This window comes from Palaemon carinicauda, chromosome 18, assembly GCF_036898095.1.
Source record: "Palaemon carinicauda isolate YSFRI2023 chromosome 18, ASM3689809v2, whole genome shotgun sequence".
Classification (NCBI taxonomy): Eukaryota; Metazoa; Arthropoda; class Malacostraca; order Decapoda; family Palaemonidae; genus Palaemon; species Palaemon carinicauda.
Window position 1 is genome coordinate 73068770 of NC_090742.1, and position 13458 is coordinate 73082227.

The following is a 13458-nucleotide window of genomic DNA, read 5'->3' on the forward strand; positions in this document are numbered from 1 at the left end:
TGGGAGTATTTTATTACCACTATTTACGAAGTTCCTTATAAGTGATACTCTCTTTTGAAATTTTTTTTTTTTTGGGGGGGGTTAAATCTGAAGTCGAGTGAACTACTTCTCGGGCGGGTCCATATCAATCATCTAATGAAACATTTTCATTATAACTTATACAATTCTTTGATTGTAGCATCTTCCAAATCATATGATCTTGTGAAAAGTAATGTCTTTAGTTTCTTCTTAAATTCAATTGCTTCCTTTAAGTCCTTCATTTCAGTTGGCAGTTTATTATAAATACATAAATACACAATGATGAAATGAATAACTTATTTGCTATACCATGCAAAAATCATTCAATGAATTGATATTTTGTAGAATATGCTTAAGTTTTTATTTATTTTGTTAGTTGGATTTCCTTAGGCTACCCAGTCTTAATAATAGTGAAAATAGTTGGAAAACCTACAGCGGGAACAACTATTTGGGTCATTCATTGACCCAAAGTTAAAGCATGCTGTGATTTTTTTCATCAATAATATTTAGATTTTAAGCAATTGTCATCATACCGATCTCTTAAATGTGCTTCTATTTCATTTTAGAATATTACATAATAGCCTTTGGTTCATGAGCCCCATAAGTTATGAATTCCAATTCAAATATGAATGTAAAGGCATATTTGATATAGTTATAATACTATAATAGTAATAATAATGTTATGCAAAACCCACTACGTTGTCCCATATAACGCCTGAGAGATAATGTCGTTTCATCCAAAGAACACCAAGGAATAGGTATAGATGGCTATATATTAGTATAAGAGACGCTGTGCGATATATAAGAATGTCTACAACAACAAAATCTTGTAGATTTTGTAAGGTACAGAGTTTGTGTGTGTGAAAGGATTAAGAAAACGGCCCTGAAAATAAGTAAAGATGGGCTTTATAGTGTGTGACAATTGATGTCAAGAATAGCAAAAATGTGGCAGCTTTCAAGAAAAACCTGAAGACTTATCTTTTTAGAAAGTGTTATAATAGTGACCTGAAAACTATTAAGCCTGAATACAATTGCTAGCGAAATAAGTGATAAGTTACAGAGCAAAATATCAACTGGAAAGAAATTATTTTCACACTCCAAGGCCCGCCTGAACAGACTTTTAGTGTCTGATGGAGGGCGAGAAATAAACCTTTAAAAAAAAAAAAGGTGAAAACGGTCATTAAAAGGATGGACAGCATGACAAGAGGTGACACAATCATAGATGACAAACGTTCTGGAGAAATATCACTATGTTCAGCTTTTCAGTTTTCATATTCATGTTGGATAATTTCCTCAGCTACAGCACATGACATTAGTAAAATATCTGAATAAAACAACATCCTTATTCACAATAGTTATCTTACCACTCATATTCAGTTTCTTAGCAAGTCACATATAAGACATCAAAACAAATCAATTACCAGGCCTTTAATAAATTCGCTCTATTCAGTCTATGAGCAAGTCATATATAAAATATTAAAGCAAATCGTACAAATACTGTACGTGGACTTTGATAATTTATTACTATAATAGTGAAAAGTGCAGTTGGCAACTCAGGACACTTGCCTACTCAAATGCGTGCCTATTGACGGCTCTTTTTAAAGTCCTGTCGATCTGTCTATAACTGTACATATAATTATTGCGGTCGGCTTTCGTTTAGCAGTTCATTACCGTTGCTAGTGATAAGTGATAAAAGTGCATTCTGTTGTATTATATCAAAGATAACAAATATCGTTTTTTGAGGCCATTATTGCTATCGGGAATTGTCACCACAGGCAGAGGTAGGCCTACATATTTTTTTTTCTTTCATATTCTGTCTGCTTGTCCAATTGTAAACCTATCTTAGGGTAGGCCAGCTCAGTTTCATACATGGTATGTAGCCAATACTTGACAAGTTGCATAATATAGGTTAGGCAATGAAATCCCCAATGTTTAGTCGCTGGGAAGTTCATTCAGTAATTTGTGACATGTCCATTCGGCCATATGTCAATTCTATATACTTTAGCCATACTTCCTGCAGAATCACTTTCTTATTTATAACTTGTAACTTTAGTTGCAAAGTTTCCTTTGAAACTTTTTTTTTTATTTTCTTAACATTAGTAGCCTACCTGGCTGGAATTTGCTATCCAAAAAGTGTTTTCATGCCTGAAAAACTATTATTTACTAGGGTGATAAACATAGGAATATGACTTGACCAAATATTTCCCACCTAACCTAATTAAGGATGCCCTGAACATACCTTCCTAGGACATGTTCTTACTTGGTGTGGTAAAGATATAGAATGGTGCAATAAACGGTTGGTAGAAAATGAGATTGTTGTTTAGTTTATTTTGTGGTTTATTGGATGTTTTTTATAATGGTTCTTGGGGGAAATCCACAGTTTCATTAGTTAGGTTCGTTCGACTACCATAACTGAAAAGTTATGGCTTTGCAGTTGGGTATTGTCACCAATACCGTTTAAAACACTGGAATGGGTAAATATACGATACTTTTAATTTCTAGCCAAATACATGAACCATATATTGTTCCTACTCGTTATCTTCTGTTTTATGCATTTCTGACCATGATTATTGGGGGAAACCACATGTTCATGAGTTTTTGGACCTCCTTATTTAAAGACAAGTATAGGGGACCCCAGTGGGAAACCGCGATTTTTTGGGTGGGGAAATTAAATAAACGAGTGATTTTCTGCAATAGTAATGGTCAGAAATGGAAAGAAGCACAAGATAACCAGTTGGAAGAATATAAGGGTAGAAGAGACTCTTTAGCTATGGTAAGCAGCTCTTCTAGGAGAAGGACACTCCAAAATCAAACCATTGTTCTCTATTCCTGGGTAGTGCCATAGCCTCTGTACCATGGTCTTACACTGCCTTGGGTTAGAGTTCTCTTGCTTGAGGGTACACTTGGGCACACTTTTCTATCTAGTTTCTCTTCCTCTTGTTCTGTTAAAGTTTTTATATTTTAAATAGGAAATATTTATTTTAATATTGTTACTATTCCTAAAATGTTCTATTTTTCCTTATCTCCTTATTTCCTTATTTCCTTTCCTCACTGGGCTATTTTCCCTGTTGGGGCCCCTGGGCTTATAGCATCCTGCTTTTCCAACTAGGGTTGTAGCTTAGCATTTAATAATAATAATAATAATAATAATAATAATAATAATAATAATAATAATAATGTAAGTGCCTGAAACGTGATTATCTAGCACTTTTGAAATTAGTAAAAGGGTTCAGAACCTAACCAACCCACCTAACCTAACCTAACCTAGTAGTACCCAGGTCACAACCCCTCCCCCCAGACCCCCCTTCCCAGGTCGCATCCCCTAGTCGTGGGCAAGCGCCCCCCCCCCCCCCCCCCCCCCGATCCCCCTTCCCAGGTCACAACCGCTAGTCAGACCACCCTCCTAGGTCACAAACTAAAAGTAAATCGCAAATAAATCCCTACATTATGATAAAGTAAATCACAAATAAATCCCTACATTATGATAAAGTAAATCATAAATAAATCCTTACATTAAGAAAAAGTAAATCACAAATAATTCCTTACCTTATGATTGACAGTTTTTTTTTTTTTTTTTTATTTCTATTTTATTTTATTTTTTTTTTTGCAATCTTTACAGATTTGCAGTAGAAATGTGCTGATCTTCCTGAAAAATTAAGTCGGAATCGGATCTTTGAGGCCATATTTTGCTGTTACTGTATATTTTAATTTCACATGAATGAGCATTTCCATCATAATCAATTGCTGACATAGATGAAATTACACTTTAGGAATAGATTGTACTTCTCTTAAGTTCCTTGTTGGAGATGTCTTTATGTAATGGTGATTTAACTCAAACTGAAGGAAAGGGTACGAAAAAAATGGCTGTTGTAAAACAATGTCCTTGAACTTGGGCATATATACTGTATTTAGAACCTCCTAATTGGTTAAAAAGTTAGGTAATGATTACGTCATACTAAAAAAAGAAAAGCTGTCCAAAGCGAATTTAAGCAACGCATGCGCATAAGTCCCCTTCAGTCTCTCAGATGTGAACAATGGACTTAGAGTGAGAGATAGACTTCACATTTTAATAGACTGATATGCAAGTTATTTTGCTCCAGCTGCAATTAAACATATAGAGAAAAATACCAAACTAGCCAGCACTCGTCCATTTCTCATAGTGAATTTCAGTTTTGTTAGTAATTAAAGTATCATATATTTACCTTGGAATATATACCGTGTACCAATCTAAACATATATAAATTTAAATGAACTTTATTAAACTTTTGATAAATGTATGATGCAGTACTTTAATGTTTAGCCAAATACATGAACTATATAGTTTTCCTACCGCCACCTTGTGTTTTATACATTGCTGACCATGTGAGAGTACAGAGAGACAGTTTCCAATACTGATGATTTATTGACGAGAAAGCCAGACTACATCGAGACGTGCGGATGTACAAGTAGCACAGAAAATGCCTAAGGTGGATTAGGCAGGCTTAGGTTTAAATGTGTTTCTTTTGGTACAAAAATCATTGAATAATAATGTTAATATAAAATGTACATATTTGATTATCACATCAGAAGAAAGAGCGCAGAACGTTTACTGATACAGAACAAAATATCTCTAATTTAAATACAAATGCATGAAATACATACAAAGGGTTTATAGACATGGAAACACACATGTCGGAAGGTGTCCGTACAAGTATTCCCCCCCAGTTATATAAGAAAAATATAAATATTTTTCATTGAATGGGAGGAGATATGTTAACTATCTTTGTTTCTGAATCTTCTTGGAGGGTACAGGGTTCTTCCGGACTGGGTCTGTCGCAGTGGGGAATTTTGTTTGTTTCTTGATTGTGTTTTCTTTGCCAGGATTCCTCCCCGTGGTCTTGGGTTGGGGTTCTTGACTTGCTGAGATGTGGCGGTATTATGCATCACTTTTTTGTGTTGAGGAGGTATCCTTGGTCGACGGCCTGTTTTGTCCGTGAATTGTTCGTCAGTAATGAATGCTGGCTTTCACCTGTTACTCGAGATCCAGTCTTCTCTTCCGTGGATAAGTAGTAGGTATGCCTTGGGGTTTCTGTCGATGACTCGGTAGGGTCCTACGGGTGAAAACGAAGTTTCACGTCCGTAGATCTTGCGGCATGAACGTTTTTGTTGTGTCGTTGAAAGTTCAGTGACACAGGCTGAATTTGTTTACGGTGTGTCTGTTGACGGGCTGACCAGGCGTCACCTGTCTTTGTGAAGGCGTGGACAAGTGGTTGGTGGTCAGTTCGAATGGTAAAAGGGGTACCTTCTAAAAGGTACTTGAAGTGTTTTACCGCTGTGTATACTGCAAGGAGCTCTCGGTTGAAAGTACTGTACTTTTGCTCGGCGCCGTTGAGTTTTTGCTGAAGAAGGAGATAGGCTGCAGGGCGCTGTTGACCACTTGTTCTAAGGCGGCTCCGCACGCTGTGTTGCTGGCGTCGTTGGTCAACTGCATGGGTGCTCCTGGGGTGATGTAGTCCAACGTTGTAGCTTTGGCGAGGGCTGCCTTTGTCTTTTTGAATGCTGACTGCTGCTCTGCGTTCCAGGACAACGATTTCGGTTTATCTTTCAGGACATCGGACAGTGGCGCTGAGATACCTGCAATGTTAGGGATAAAACATCTGTAATAATTAACCATTCCGAGGAATTCTTGTAGTTCTTTGATGGTTTTTGTGGTGGGAATTCTTCTGTTGCCTTGGTTTTTGATGCTAGGGGACGTACGCCTTCGTTGGAGATTTTGTGGCCCAGGAAGTCGATGGAGTCGACGCCGAAAGGGCACTTGTCAAATCGTACGATTACCGCGTTGTCCAGGAGTCGACGGAGAACAGTTCGAACGTGCTGAAGATGTTTGGTTGTGATTTTGAAAATATCAGGATGTCGTCTACATAGCAGCAGCAAAATGGCAAGTCCCCCAGGATGCTGGAACGTCGCCCCGGCGTTCCTGAGTCCGAAAGTGGAGTATGCGAAGACGTAGGTGCTGAAGGGGGTGATGATGGCCGTCTTTGGAATGTTTTCTGGGTTGACAGGGACCTGAAAATAGGATTTTAAAAGATCCATTTTAGAGAAGATTTTTGCCCCATTCAGAGCCTCGGTGAGGTCCTGGATGTTGGGCAAAGGATAATGGTTAAGTGTGGTGACGAGGTTAAGACGTCTGTAATCTCCGCACGGATGCCATGTCCCGTCTGATTTCCTGGCCATATGGAGAGGGGAGGCCCATGGGCTGGAGGCCTTCCTGCATACGCCCATTCTTTCCATCTCCTGGAAGGCCTGTTTTGCGTCGTGGAGTTTGTTAGGTGGTAGGCGGCGAAACTTTGTATGTGTTGGGGGGCCTTCATTGTTATGTGGTGGTAGATGCCGTGCCTAGTGGGTTTCCTGTTGTCAGTTGTAACTCGGGCTTGAATACGTCCGGGAATTCATGGCGGAGGATGTTGTATCTGTGGGTAGAAACTGTGAGAGTGGTGGGCATTGAAGGGCCCAGGGTTAAGGCTGGGGATTGGAATGAATCAATGTCCATTTATCTTTTCTGGGCAATGTCGATCAGGAGTCTGTGATGGCCTAGAAAATCTGCTCCCAGGAAAGGGTTTGTAACATCAGCGATGATAAAATTCCAAGTGAAAGGCTTTTGTAATAAGCAGAGTTTCGTCTGTTTTGTCCCGTAACTCTTTAAGTGTGCCATTGGCTGCTGTAAGGCTTGTTGAAGAGTCAATTGGTCGATTCTTTATGGCTTTTATAGGCAGCAATATGAAGTGGGTGGCCCCCGTGTCTACCAGGAATCTTTTGTTTGATAGCCCGTCTTTGATGTAGAAGGCCGTGTGCTTGGGGGCGAAGGTTGCGGCCACTTTGTGTGGCCCCCTGGGCTGGTTTTTGGAAATGAGCTGGGCGGCACGCAACGTCTTGCATCTTTACCGAATCTTTTATGGTAGAAACACCATGTTAGTTTGTGGTTGTGGTAGTTTGGCCTTGTGATGGTGGCGCAGGTCTGGTCTGAGGTGGAGTCTTCCATTGGTACTTCGCTGATGGTGTTGGTTGCGGCGAGCTTTGAAGCTCTAGCCGTGTCGAAGAGATGCTGCGCTCTCCTGATAAGGTCGTCTATTTCCAGCTGGTGAGGTTGTGGGAGTTGGATCCTGACTTCTGGTGCAAGGCGACGTAGGAAGATTTCTCTGTCAAGGTCGATCTTCCTCCTGTTTCTGTCTGCGTCCTGGCCGGGGAGGAAAATAAAATTCTGCAATTCTAACCATGCTTCTGTCAGATATTGGTCCCTGAGGGGTTGCTGCATTAGGTCAAAAATTCTGTGGGCACGTTCAGGTACGGGCGGAGAGTAGTGCTCTATAAGCTTTGCCCGAAGTTCTGTGAATGATGGACGACCTGCCCAGGACTCGATCCATTGTGCCAACCTGTCAAAAATGTCTTCTGGGAGTGCTGACAGCATGAGGTTTGCAAGGTCGGTCTCCTGGGTGAGTCCCGCAACGTTTTTGTGTGAGAATGGCGGGAGCTTGATGTTCGCCAGGTTGGCGTGTTGTTCAGCGGGCAAGGTCGTGGGTGGTTTGGATACAGTTGTCTTGTCGGCTGCGAAACCGGTAAACTCATTGTTAGGCATCTGAAGTTTTTTCACCAAAACGCTCGTGAGAGCGCCGTATTTATCCGTTAATGGAGGTCTCATTGTACCTCACGATCCAAAACACTCGAGCAAGCTCCGTTTTAAGTCTGCTAATGGAAAGGAGTGTCCAAGGGCATTTCTGCTCCGGGGCCACCGGTTGTGAGGGTACAGAGAGACAGTTTCCGAAACTGATGATTTATTGACGAGAGAGCCAGACTACATTGAGACGTGCGGACGTACAAGTAGCACAGAAAATGCCTGAGGCGGATTAGCCAGGCTTAATACAGAATATACATAGAATATACATATTTGATTATCACATCAGAAGAAATAGCGAAGAATTCCGCGTCTACTGAAACAGAACAAAATATCTCTAATTTAAATACAAATGCATGAAATACATACAAAGGGTTTTTAGACACAGAAACACACCTGTTGGAAGGTGTCCATACAACCATGATTATTAGAGCAAACCACCTTTTCATGAGTTTTTGGACCCCATTATATAAAGACAATTATGGGGTCCCCCAGTGGGGAATTGGGTTGTTTTTGGGTGGGGAAATGTCATTAACGGGTGATTTGCAACAATAATATTGCTCAGAAATACAAAATAATCAGAAGATAACCTTTTGGAAAAATATGTGGTTCATGTAAGTGGCTGAAAAGTGAAGTATCATAATTATCTCTGATTCACTACACATCCCTCTAATGGTTTTTGCTCTGATGTGGCTCAGTTTGCTCGCAAATAAACATAATCTCACTCGCCTATGTTCTGGCAAACTGTACACGTAGAACTGCACTCACAAGCCCCGTGGATTATTATTATGGTGTTATTTTTTACTTTCACACGAGTAACAAAAGCTAATAGCTGAATTGAGAGTGTTTTCATCATAATCAATAGCCAACATGGATGAAATTCAATTAAATTTTGAAATGGATTGTACTTCCCTTGAGTTCCCTGTTGGGGATGTCATTATGTATAGGTGGTGTAACTCAAACTGAAGAGGAGGATGGAAAAAAAAAAATGGCTGTTGTAGAACAACATCCGAGAACTTGTACATAAATATTTGGAATCTCGTTATTGGTTAAAAATGCCAGGTAATGATTACGTTATACAAAAAGCAGGAGAGCTGGCCAAAGCAGGACAAGCAATGCATGCGCTATAACTCTCCATCAGTCTCCCAAATGTAAACAATGGACTTAAAAAGTAGTCATCATTGTAAAAAAAAGTTACAGTAGACAGTAGTGTAATCAAAACTCAGTACTGTAATAGGAAAGAAACATGATCAAAACATTGTGGCTTTTTGTTTTCCATGACTTATGCCAAATTAACACTAATTATTTACTGGTTTTTGTTTTGCCGTAGGTAGCAGATGAACAGTAGCTCATTGTTCCTGTCCTGGGAAACAGAACATTCTTCGCTACACGTGTTAGCCTTTTGGGCTAGTATTTTGGCGTTATTACATTCATCTAATTTATCACTTTGTTCAATTGGTTTTTAGTTCTACTGTGACTTGCTTTGTTCATTATTTAGCATTACAGTATCTCTTTATTCTTATGTTTTGACAAGCGGAACATGTTTTTCTACATGTGGGAGTCCCACGGGCAAGTATTTCGGTGTTACAGTATTTTATTTATCTAATTTATCTCTTAGCTCAATTATTGAAACTTAACAAAGGGGCAAGTTGTAGATTTGTGCTCCATCCTCTGTTCGAACGTGGACTTGGTTTCCATTTCCTGTTATCAGGTTAAATATATCAAACACAGGCTTCTATCCTAACATATTAACATAAAATAAGAACTGTAATTACATTGTGTATTCTAGTAAAATATTGAAAACTTATAACCTAAAGGAATATAATATAAAAGGGGTCCTTTATTTTGTTCGAACAAGTTCTGAACTACTTTGTGGAAGGAAGCTCCTGTTGCATGTGCTAAGATGACTAAAAGAACAAAAGTGTAATTTTTTTTTTGTTAACCTTTATAACTTTAATACAGCAGAGGTTTCCGATAGGATTCAAAACGATGTTTGTTCCGTAACCGAAATACAAACCACGCTATTTACAAAGGGTATTACTCTTAGCGAAGCTGAAATGACGAGCCAATAGTTTTTAACGAGGGTTAATTACCCCCGCGCTAGTTAGCGGGGGGTGGGGAAGGGTAGCTTGCTACCCCTCCCCCCTCCACACACCGGTGACTTGCTTCACTTCACTTTTGGCTCGGCGGTGATCAGACGTGTCTGTTCATCGCCTTCGTGACAGCCTTTAATTTTCTTCTTTTTCTTTTCAGCTTGTGTGATTGGTTGGAAGTTGACCTTAAGTTATTTTCTTTTATTTAATATGCGTACATGCCCTGGAGTTGCCGGCCGTCCTTGTGGGACTTTCATGTCGGACGTGATTACGGATCCTCACACCCTCTGCCCTCAATGTCGGGGCCGACTGTGCGACCAGGATAACAGGTGCCGTGAGTGCAGGGAGTGGTCTGCCTCCCAGTGGGAGAGGTTTGGCCGTCGGCGTAAGAAGAAGTCCAAGAGAGACCGTTCTCCTTCGGGGTTAGCCTTGAAGGAGGAAGGTTCTCGGGACTCTTCTTCCGCCGCCCAAACCTCCTCCGAAGCTCCCCCTCGTCCGCCTCCTAAGGAGAGTCGTCCGAGTGGGAGCGCAGGCCCTTGTTCTGTTTCCCTATCTTCGGTGGGGGGAGAGGGCGTCGCCTCCCATAGCGAGGCGGTTCCCCCTCCTCCTCCGGGGGAGGTTATTGATAATAATGCCTTATCCAGTGATGATCTTTTACAGATTTGGTCGTCCCTGGGGCTTAAGGGCTTGCCCTCCAGGGTCGCTCTTATTGACCTTGTCTCGTTGGGGGCCGCTGTTAAACAGTCGCCGGTGGTAGCGGAGGTAGACCCTCTGTCTATTGTCGACGTCGTGGTGACAGAGGCCTCCGACGTGGCTGGGCCTTCCGACGCAGGTGCTGTTGCTGGTGATGGTGCTCTAGGCTCTCCTCCTCCTTCCGTGCATCCTTCGAAGGGGGAAGTGAGTCCTTCGGTCTCGACTGCTGCCCAGCTTCCTTCTGAGGGAAGTGTTTTGTCGGAGACTCCCCTTCGGAGGACCGATGGTCCCGACGATCTCCCCCGAGGCCGCCTCCGCCGTAAGGCTCACCGCCCTCTACGCCACAAGGGCCTCCCTTCCCCTTACAGGGGGACTAAGAGGGGCCTTTTTGGGTCTTCGTCCTCCGGGGGGGACTCTCCTCGTCAGCCTCAACCGACTGCTCCGCCCTCCTTGAACCTCTCTGCAGACCGCTCACCATCTCCTGCCGGATCTTCGCCATCTGGAGAACTCGTCACCCGACGGGCAACGGTCCCTTCGGGGCTAAGGGATTCTTCCCTTACACGAGCAGGGCTAGCGCACAAGCGCTCTCCTGCTCGCCAGCGATCTCCTGCTCGCCAGCGATCTCCTGCTCGTCGACGATCTCCTGCTCGCCAAGACTCTCCTGCTCGCCGACGCTCACCTGCTCGTCGGCTCTCTCCTGATGTTCGCCCCCCTCGCCAGCGCTCTCCTGCTCGTCAGCTCTCTTCCGAGCGTCAGCGCTCATTTGAGGACCATCGCCCTGCGGTCTCTGACCACCCTTTAGTTCCTGCTGAACTCCCTGCTCACCATCCACCTGGTCCTGTGGCTACGCAACATCGTGCTGCGCGTGTGTCAGAAACACATGTTCGCCAACGCGCCAGTGATCTTCCCGTTCCTGCTCGTGAACGCGCCGCACCACCTGTCCTCTCACAGGACACGCGTCGACCTTCTGCTCGCCAGCGATCACCAGCTCGCCAGCGATCACCTACACACGCTGCTCGCCATCGCACGACCCTGCATGATCGACCCGCTTACGCATGCTGCTCCTCATCGCACTACCCTGAACGATCGCCCTCCTGCGGATGCTGATCACCATCGCACCCTTTCACGCGACCATTCACCTACGCATGCTGCTCGCCATCGCACAACCCTGCACGATCGCCCGCTTTCGCATGCTGCTCCTCATCGCACAACCCTGAACGATCGCCCTCCTGCGGATGCTGATCACCATCGCACGCTTTCACGCGCTCATTCACCTGCGCATGCTGCTCGCCATCGCACAACCCTGCACGATCGCCCGCTTACGCATGCTGCTCCTCATCGCACAACCCTGAACGATCGCCCTCCTGCGGATGCTGATCACCATCGCACCCTTTCACGCGATCATTCACCTGCGCATGCTGCTCGCCATCGCACAACCCTGCACGATCGCCCGCTTACGCATGCTGCTCCTCATCGCACAACCCTGAACGACCGCCCTCTTGCGAATGCTGATCACCATCGCACCCTATCACGCGATCATTCACCTACACATGCTGCTCGCCATCGCTTACCATCACGCAGTCATTATCGCCAGCGATCTTCTTCACCTACGCGGCAGCACGATCCCTCGCCGTCGCGCCATCGCTTGCGTTCGTCGCCTCGGACTCGTGTTCATTTACCTGCCCACCCTCACGCCCACTCGCCTGCGCGCCCGCGCGACCGCTCGCCCGCGCGACCGCTCGCCCGCGCGACCGCTCGCCCGCGCGACCATAGTTCGCGGCGAATTCCACAGCCGGTGGTAGCAGCAGGGACACGTGCTCCTAGACGGCACTCAGGATCACCTCCATCCAAGCACAGGTTGGTATTGCAGGACGAAGACAGGTCAGTACAGCATTCTTCCCCACCTTCTTTTCAGGCAGGTACCGTCGTGTCCACTCCGAAGGATCGCCGGATCCCTTTCACCTTAGTGAGGATTTCGGACTCTGTGTCCTTTGAGCAGCAGACTTGGTTTGGTCTGCTGGCACGGGCGTTAGTGAGGGTTATGAAACCAGCACTCGCCGGCCAGGGTAACAAACCAGCGGCTGTCTCTCCTACGCTGAAGAGAAAGAGAGGAGTGGACTTCGTGGTGACTTCCCCAGGGCGAAGTTAGTTCCCAAGAGGTCGGTTTCGAGGGTCCCCTCTCCTGCACGAGTACTCTCTCCTTCTCCCGTGGACGAGGCCTTTCCGTCCTCAGGTGAGTCCAGTGGGGCGGTAGTCTTCCCCTCGGCACCAGGGGTGGAGACTTCGCTTCAGGCAGGAGAATCGTCTCGTGAGGAAGGGGCCCCTCGAACCTCGTTGTTGGGGAATGCCCACGTATCACCCCAGGAAGAGATTCCTGGGGCAGGAGGCTTAGCTGCCAGCCCGCAGGGAGGAGAACAGCAAGAGTCCGAACATGCCTTCTGGCAGGTCCTAAGCCTGATAAGGCAACTTAACAGTCTTACGGATCCAGTCATCCCCCCCCCCCCCCCCCCCGTGAAGGCAAAGACACGATTCTGGATGAAGTGTTTGACGTTCGGAAGGCCCCTAAGACCGGTGCAGCTCTGCCCTGGTCTCGGGGGCTGAAGAGTGCCAGAGCTAGGGCCAATGCTCAGCTCGCACTTCTTGCCTCCTCCAGTCGTTCCACTGCCGGGAACAAACTCATCCCTCCTCCTCGCCTTCAGCAGAGGAGGTATTTCGAGATCCTGGGTGAGCACAACCTCGCTCTTCCTCTCCATCACTCTGTGGAGGAGCTGGCGAAGGGAGTTCCCTTGGAGAAACTCTCTGCCCGGCAGGTGTCGTTCTCGGCGGCAGAGATCCTTAACCACGAGAAGGTCGCTAAGTGTGCCATGCAGGCCACTTCGTGGCTGGACTTCTGGTTAGGATCTCTGGGCATCCTATTGCGATCGGAGGACTTGTCCAAGGAGACCAATAGGAAGGCCCTAGAGACCTTCTTGCTCTCGGGCACCCTCTCCATCGTGTTTTTGGCGC

General features: G+C 44.9%; 1 protein-coding gene across 1 annotated transcript in view; it reads left to right on the plus strand.

Annotated features, from left to right (window-relative positions):
- The first annotated feature begins 1643 nt into the window (after positions 1-1643).
- Positions 1644-13458, plus strand: part of LOC137657895 (uncharacterized) — a 148597-nt gene continuing 136782 nt past the window's right edge. The window contains exon 1 of the mRNA XM_068392525.1: positions 1644-1799. The gene's annotated coding sequence lies outside the window, so the exon portion shown is untranslated. The remainder of the gene's footprint in view (positions 1800-13458) is intronic.